The 8,417-nt window shown below is 44.1% G+C and overlaps 1 long non-coding RNA gene across 1 annotated transcript; it reads left to right on the forward strand.

Annotated features, from left to right (window-relative positions):
- Positions 1 to 3,432: 3,432 nt before the first annotated feature.
- Positions 3,433 to 3,760, forward strand: LOC124876661. Its single transcript, XR_007040349.1, has 3 exons — positions 3,433 to 3,479; positions 3,526 to 3,608; positions 3,712 to 3,760. It is a non-coding gene; the product is annotated as an uncharacterized LOC124876661 (long non-coding RNA).
- The last annotated feature ends 4,657 nt before the right edge of the window (positions 3,761 to 8,417 follow it).

Here is an 8,417-nt window from a genome sequence, read left to right on the forward strand (position 1 = left end):
GGCCAGCCTAACCCAGCGGAGAAACTTCAGAGAACTTTAGCTGAACATAGTCAGCAAATTCATATGCACAGTTCTACTCTCCAAACCCTCCTAGATAGACAGCTGCAAACAAACCAGCAGCTGGAGCATTTGGCATCACTGTTTCAAGGTGCTTGTAGTTCTGAGTCTGCCACACCCATTGGGGGTGCGGCTGAGCCACTGGAGGCCCAACATCCACCACCTTTTCGAGATGTTTCTTCTCCTCATCCTGAAAGGTTTTCCAGAGAGATGGGTGGATGTCGTGGTTTTTTACTTCAGTGTAGGTTGGTGTTTAACCGGTCACCTCGAGCTTTTTCGCATGATGAGGGTAAGATTTCTTATGTTTTGAGTTTGTTAACTGGAAGGGTGCTCCGATGGGCGGAGGCAAGGTTTACCAACTGCACTGGTTTCAGGTTGTCATATAAGGATTTCATTAAGGAGTTTAAACAGACGATTGATGTAGCTTCAGATCAGTCCTGTATTGCCCGCAAATTGTGGGCGTTGAAACAGCAGAATTGTCCTTTAGCGGACTTTTCTATCGATTTTCGTACATTAGCTGTATCCTCAGGCTGGAACGCAAGGCGGCGTTTTTCCAGTCTTTGAACGAGCCCATAAAGGACGAACTAGTCCTTATAGATGAACCAGAAGAATTAGATAAGTACATTGATTTAGCTATCCGTATTGATTCTCGCCTACGGGAAAGGAGGAGGAATCGCTCCGAGAGAGCGTTGGAGCGAACCTCTCCGTTTCCTCCGTCCCCGTTACCAGTGTCATTAGGGCCTCAAATCAGCCACCCCGAGACCGAACCCATGCAGATTGGGAGAGCTAGCTTTCCGCCTGGAGAACAACAACGACGTCGAGAGGCCAACCAGTGCTTCTATTGTGGTGCTTCCGACCATTTCATTTCCGGTTGTCCGGTTCGGCCAAAAGGGCGGGTCCGTCGGCTGTGATGGGGCAACCAACGGACCGATCCTCCAGTAGTAAGACCCCACGCTTCACGTTACCGGCTACTTTGTTTGTGAACCATCACTCTGAGGTTTTATCTGCCCTAGTTGACTCAGGTTGTGATCTGAACTTGATTGATTTTGATTTTGTTTCAAAGAAAGGGATTTCCACAGAAAGATTGACCCAGCCACGTCAGGTTTTGGCCTTGGATGGTTTATCTCTTCATGAGATCACCCATCAAACACTGCCCTCTAGAGCTTGTTTTGTCCGGTAATCACCGAGAAGAGGTATCTTTTTTTGTTTTTCCCATAGCTCAGAGTACGTTAGTACTTGGTTTTCCCTGGCTCCAGTGCCATAATCCCCACATAAATTGGGCAGAATTACAGGTAGAAGCGTGGTCTGAGGGATGTTTCAATTCATGTTTACAGTCAGCCATCTGTCCTACAACCCCTGGTGAGGAAGGTATGGAGGAGGAACTCTAAGTCTTAACCAGAGTTCCCCCCGAGTATCATGATCTTAAGATGGTCTTTAGCAAGTCTCGGGCCCTGTCTCTACCGCCTCATCGACCATACGACTGTGCCATTAATCTTCTTCCTGGTGCCCCTTTACCCTCCAGCCGACTCTACAGCATCTCCGGGCCGGAAAGAAAAGTAATGGAAAAATATATTGCTGAGTCTTTAGCTGCTGGGGTTATTCATCCCTCTTTGTCTCCTTTAGGGGCAAGTTTCTTCTTTGTGGGGAAAAAGGATGGAGGTTTACGCCCTTGTATAGATTACAGGGGTTTGAACGCAATTACTGTTAAAAACAAATATCCTCTTCCTCTGCTAGCTTCTGTGTTTGAGCCTGTACATGGCGCTGTTGTTTTCTCTAAGCTGGACCTCAGAAATGCCTACCACTTAGTCAGAATCCGCCAGAGTGACGAGTGGAAGACAGCATTTAAGACTCCTCTGGGGCATTTCGAGTACTTGGTGATGCCTTTTGGCCTAAGTAATGCCCCAGCAGTTTTTCAAGCTCTCGTCAACGACGTGTTGAGAGATTTTTTGAATATTTTTGTATTTGTGTATACCTGGACGATATTTAAATTTTTTCCAGGAGTCTAGAGGAACACCGCCACCATGTGAGACAGGTTCTACAGCGTCTCCTTGAAAACAGACTGTTTGTTAAGATGGAAAAGTGCGACTTCCATCAGTCAACCATCAGTTTCCTGGGTTTTGTTCTGGAGGAGGGACAGGTTCGTGCCGACCCAGGAAAGGTCCGAGCAGTAATGGACTGGCCAGTACCTGACTCAAGGAAGAGGTTGCAGCAGACCCCCAGCAGACCTTCAGCTGGGGTTCGGAGGCTGAGACCGCCTTCACCCGGCTGAAAAGACTGTTCTCCCAAGCGCCTGTTCTGATCATCCAGATTCTACGAAACAGTTTACCCTGGAAGTAGACGCCTCGGATACTGGGGTGGGAGCAGTGCTCTCCCAGCTTTCTGATCAGGATGGAAGGCTTCATCCATGCGCTTTTTCTCCCGTCGATTGACCCCTGCTGAACGAAACTACCAGGTTGGAGACAGAGAGTTGCTGGTCATTAAGTTGGCCCTAGAGGAGTGGAGGCATTGGCTGGAGGGCGCTGAACATCCTGTGTTGGTCTGGACAGACCATAAAAATCATACATTCAGTCAGCCAAGCGTCTCAATGCACGTCAATCACGTTGGTCTCTTTTCTTTTCTCGATTTAATCTGTCTATTTCTTTTAGACCAGGTTCCAAGAACATCAAACCAGACGCTCTATCCCGCCAATTTGAACCTGAAGATACAGAGAAACATACCGAGTCTATCCTGCCGCCTAGCTGTACCGTGGGCTCTTTAATCTGGGAGATAGAGGACTTGGTGCGGCGAGCTCTCCCTGATGATCCTGGGCCAGGAACTGGACCTCCTGGAAGGACCTATGTTCCAGCATCAGTGCGATCCAGAGTGATTGGCTGGTTTCATTCATCCAAGTTCTTCGCTCACCCTGGTGTCAGTAGGACTATTGCCGCAATCACCAGATGCTATTGGTGGCTGTCCCTTCACAAAGACGTCAAGGAGTACGGGACGGCCTGCGCCACATGCGCTAGAAGTAAGTCTTCTAATCGACCCTCTGCAGGCTTACTTCAACCTCTCAGCAACCCTGGTCGACCCTGGTCCCATGTGGCCTTGGACTTCGTCACTGGTCTACCATGTTCTCAAGTAATGACCGTTATTATGACCATTATTGACCGATTCTCCAAGGCCTGCCACCTGGTTCCTCTCAGAAAGCTGCCATCGGCCCTCCAAACTGCTAAATTGTTGGTCAAACATGTTTTTCGCCTGCATGGCATCCCCTGTTGCCTGTTGTCCGACAGGGGCCCTCAGTTTACTTCCCGTGCCTGGAGACATTTCTGTGAAGCCCTAGGGGCGAAGGTGGTGCTAACTTCCGGTCATCATCCCCAAACTAACGGCCAGGACCTTTTCGACACTAGGTGCCACCAGTAGGAGTGTACCTGAGGCGACAGGTGTTCTGCATCTGTCGCCTCAGGAACACTCCTACTGGCGCGACAGGTGTTGTGCATCTACTCATCAGCTGGGAAGCATATAGAGGAAGGTTGCCAATACCTCGGCGCCTGAGTGTTTTTGCCTCCGTGGTAATTTCTGGCCAGCTCTGAAATCTTTGCATGATTTTTACCATGGATATCTTTTGAAGGATCTGTTGTTGCAAACTCTAACTTGCTTTGTTACCTGCTCCAGGTGTGAATCCTACCTGATCTGTTCCAGTCCTCCGTAGTGGCTAAGGCTACTTCCTGATCTAGTCTGTGCATGGCAAGCTGAACTCCTTTCATGACATTTATTCTCTCCCTGGCGGGTTATTCCGGAATCTCCAGTAAGATACGTTTATGTTGGTTCATGTTTCTGAGGTTCAGCTATTTATCTTTTCTCTTTGTGTTTTCACAGTAAGGAAGATTAGACTCGTCGCTCCTGTTGTTCCTGATCAATCTTTCAATAAAAACATATTCCTTTTACAAAGTTCTCTGAGAGTCTCTGCATGTGGGTTAAGTCGGCTGTAAAAATCATGACAATATGTTGATATAAATACAGACATTGTCCATTTAAATGTCTTAATATTGACATAACTTTGCATTAAAGTTAGATATAAATCCTGTTCTTAAACTGAGTCGGACTAACTTGGTCTAAAGTGAAAATAAGTGTAGAGTTTGATATAAATAAACAACTAATGCAAATGTGACATCCCTTTGCATGTAGGATATTGTTTCCTTATGAACACTCAATAGAACCCTGCTTCAAATAAATCTGAGATGTTCTGTTAACAGCTTGAAAAAGTCGGATTCAAATGGTCAAGGTTCAGTCTGTAACAAACCTGAGGAACAAAGCACCAGGATGGAACAAGCTTGTCAGATGTGAAAATCAGTTTTAATACTTTTAGCACCACACTATTAGTGTTTTATTAATGTCAAGCAGAAGGGTCAGGGGCATTCATTCAGATTAGTGGGTTAGGATTTGGATCCAGGCGACTGCTGGAGATAAAAGCTGTTCATATTCACAGAGCTTTCCATATTAATTAAAAGAAAGAATCTAGAGTCTCTGCTAAGCCATGAAGGGATTTTCATGGGAACATGTAGTTTAACTGTACAAGCAACAGTTTAGCCACTGATTTCTATAAATCAGAGAGCAGCTGAACAATTCTGTGATATTTCGAGCCCATCAGTTTGAATACAGCAAAACTTTAAACTGCTCCAGTCAAATGAACATTTTCACACACACCAGTGACAGGTTTATCTGTCTGATCAGGAGTTCAGAGGACCGTAGATTACATTAGTAAGTAGCTAATTGCCATCAGTATGCATGTTTTCCTATAATAAGGTTGAATTCTCACTATCTTTGTCAAATTAGCAGAAAAAACAATTAGGAGCTTCTGAGCTACACCTTCTCTCTGCTTTACACCTCTATGTTTTAAACATCTGCTTCATCTCTGGTAAACTACAATCAATTCTTAATGGCATGATGACTGACATTGTGAGAAAACCCTACCTTTCTTTAAGGCTGTGCTTCAGTAGTAGGTGTTGTGTCTGTGTCTGAGTTTTCCTGACATTGATTTTGGTTAGAAATTAAATTTTTCTTTTTTTCGTTTTCAGTTCCCATTTTTTATTTATTTATTTATTTTACATTTTTTATCCTGCTTGGTACAAAAATATGGTTATGAGCCTTCAAATTAGTTATTGACATTTTGGTATTCACCAACTGCACAAGACAATTTTTTCAAATAAAACAAATAACATTTGGAAGGAAAAAAACAATATTTAGTTCTTGCATGCAGCAGTAGCTATGCATGGTAACAGTTTAACAGGGTATTTTTGGATATCTCTTGTTTCATCTGCAGATACCAAAAAGGTGATGTGTCAAGAACATGATCTCCATACCAGATCGTTCGAGGCTCAGGTTAACATCAACTACTATTTGTACTGGTAACCATCAGGGCAGAGGTGGAATTAGGCTACTGTTGGTCAGCAAAAAAGAAGAGGAAGAAGAGGAGGAAGACATGTTTGTAGGCAGAAAGAGAAGAATAAAGGCAAGAGTCTAGGACCGAAAGTGGGGATTTTGAATGTTGGGACTATGACAGGAAAAGCTAGATAGTTGGCTGCAGAGGTGAACCATGAAAATACTGTGGGTTCAGAAGACAGGTGGCAGGACTAGAAACTTAGGAGCAGGGTTCAAGCTGCACTACCATGGTGTGGATGGGAAGAGAAATTGTGTAGGAGTTATCCTGAAGGAGGAGTTTGTCAGGAATGTTCTGAAGGTGAAAATAGTGCTTGACAGGGTGATGAGTCTGAAGCTAGAAATTGAAGGTGTGATGTTCAATGTTAGTGGTTATGCCCTACAGGTAGGATGTGAGTTAGAGGAGAAGGATACATTTTGGAGGGAGTTAGATGAAGTGATACAGAATATACCCAGAGGTGAGAGGGTGGTGAATGGTACAGATCTCAATGGACATGTAGCAGGGAACAGAGGTGATAAGGAAGTGATGGGCAAGTTTGTTATTCAGAACAAGAATGCAGAAAGACAGATGGTGATAGATTTTGCAAAGAGAATAAAAATGGCTATAGAGGAATACTTTCTTCCAGAAGAGGCAGAAACAAATGGTGACTTACAAAAGCTACAAAAGCCACCTGTGTGGCATTACAACATTACAACTTATGTAGAAGATGTAATCTGAAGGAACTTAGTGACTGCAAAGTAGTGATAGGTGAGAGTGCTGCCAGACAGCACAGGATGGTGGTGTGTAGAATGACTCTGATGGTGAGGAGGATAAAGAGGACAAAGGCAAAGCAGAGGACAAAGTCGTAGAAACTTGTTGCCAGGAGGTGCTTCTTGACTGAACAACTTGCTATCAGGGAGACAGGTAGGACTTTGTATGTCTTCTGGAAGGAAAGTTGATAAGAAGGTGGTGGGATGAGAAAGTACAAGAGTGTGTACAGAAAATGAGAGAGGACAAAGCAGAAGCAGCGTCCACAGGGGATCGGGATGTAGCAAAGATCAATAAGGGTGAAGTAGGGAAGGCATTGAAAAGGATGAAGAGAAGGACTTGAGAAACACTTGGTCCTGATGATATACCTGTGGAGGTGTGGAAGTTCTCAGAGAGACAGCAGTAGAATTTTTGACTAGGCTGTTCAATGAGATCTTAGAGAGTGAGACGATGCCTGAGGAATGGAGAAGTATGCTCGTACCAACTTAAGAACAAGGTGGATATGCAAAGTTGAGGCAACTACAAAGGAATAAAGTTGATGAGTTAAACAGTGAAATTATGGGAAAGAGTAGTGGAAGCTAGATTGAGGTAAGAAGTGAGCATCTGTGAGCAGCAGTATGGTTCCATGCCATGAAAAGTAATACAGATGCAATATTTGCTTTGAGGATGTTGAAGGAAAAGTACAGAGAAGGTCAGAGGGAGATGCATTGCATTTTTGCAGATCTAGAGACATATCACAGGGTGCCAAGAGAGGAGCTGTGGTGTTGTATTAGAAGGCCTGGAGTAGCACAAGATGTATGTTAGAGTGGTGCAAGTCATGTTTGAGAGCTGTAAGGCAGTGGTGATGTGTGCTTTAGGTCTGACAGAGGAATTCAATGTGGAAGTGGGACCCCATCAAGGATCACCTGTGAGCCCCTTCTTTTTTGCTGTGGTGATGGACAGGTTGACGTATGAATTTAGACAGGAAATTCCATGGGCTATGATGTTTGCAGATGACACTGTGATCTGTGGTATGAGCAGGGAACAGGTGGAGGAAAATCTAGAGAGATGGAGGTTTGCCCTAGAAAGACAAGGAATGAAGGTTAGCCGGAGCAAGACAGAATACATGTATGTCAATGAGAGGGACCCACATGGAGCCATGAGGTTACAGGGAACAGAGGTAAAGAAGGTGGAGGATTTTAAGTACTTGGAGTCAACAGTCCAGAGCAATAGTGAGTGTGGAAAAGAGGTGGAGAAACATGTCCAGGAAGCTTGGAACGGGTGGGGAAAAATGTCAGTTGTGTTGTGTGATAAAAGTATCAGAGAGCGAGTCAAAGGAAAGGTCTACAAGATGGTACTGAAACCAGTTATGTTGTATAGTTTAGAGACAGTGGCACTGAGGAAAAGACAGGAAGCAGAGCTGGAGGTAGCAGAGATATAGATGTTGAGGTTCTCTTTGGGATTGATGAGGGTGGATAGGATCAGGAAAAGGACATCAGAGGGACAGCTCATGTTAGATGTGTTGGAGAAAAAGCCAGAGAGGCCAGGCTGAGATGGTTTGGACATATGAAGAGGAGGGATATTGAGTACGTCAGTAGAAGGGTGAGGAGGCTGGAACAGCCAGGAAGACTTGCTGTGGCGACCCCTGAAAGGGAAATCCAAATGAAAAAGAAGACCAAAAAGAAAATTTGTGATGTGTGTAATTCCTGACTCTGTTTCATTATCAGACCAGTAAATTTTTTTATATTTTAGCCAAAAACATTAAACTTTAGAAAAGCATGCCTGCAAACAGGATATCAGAAAACAGAAAAACAAAAAAAAACAATTATTTTCCTCTTAGAAAGAGCTTTTCAGGGATGTAACACAACACAATCTGTGAACTTGGTCACATCTGTTGACTCAATTCTGAGTCGGGTACAAGTACCCTTTGAACTTTTGCACATTTTCTCAAGTTTATCCACAGACTTCAACATATTTTACTAGAATGTAATGTAACAGACTAACAAAAAGTGGTAATAATTGCAAATTAGCTCAAACTTAGTCAGACTGGGATTAGAGCATGTGTGAGCAACATTTAACAAGTCTTGCCGCAGATTCTTAATTGGAGTCAGGTCTGAACTTTGCCGTTATCTAAACCATTCCATTGGAGCTCTGGCTGTTTGTTAAAGGTTGTTGTCCTTCTAGAAGGTGAATGTCCATCCCAGTCTCAAGTATT

This window comes from Girardinichthys multiradiatus, chromosome 1, assembly GCF_021462225.1.
Source record: "Girardinichthys multiradiatus isolate DD_20200921_A chromosome 1, DD_fGirMul_XY1, whole genome shotgun sequence".
Classification (NCBI taxonomy): Eukaryota; Metazoa; Chordata; class Actinopteri; order Cyprinodontiformes; family Goodeidae; genus Girardinichthys; species Girardinichthys multiradiatus.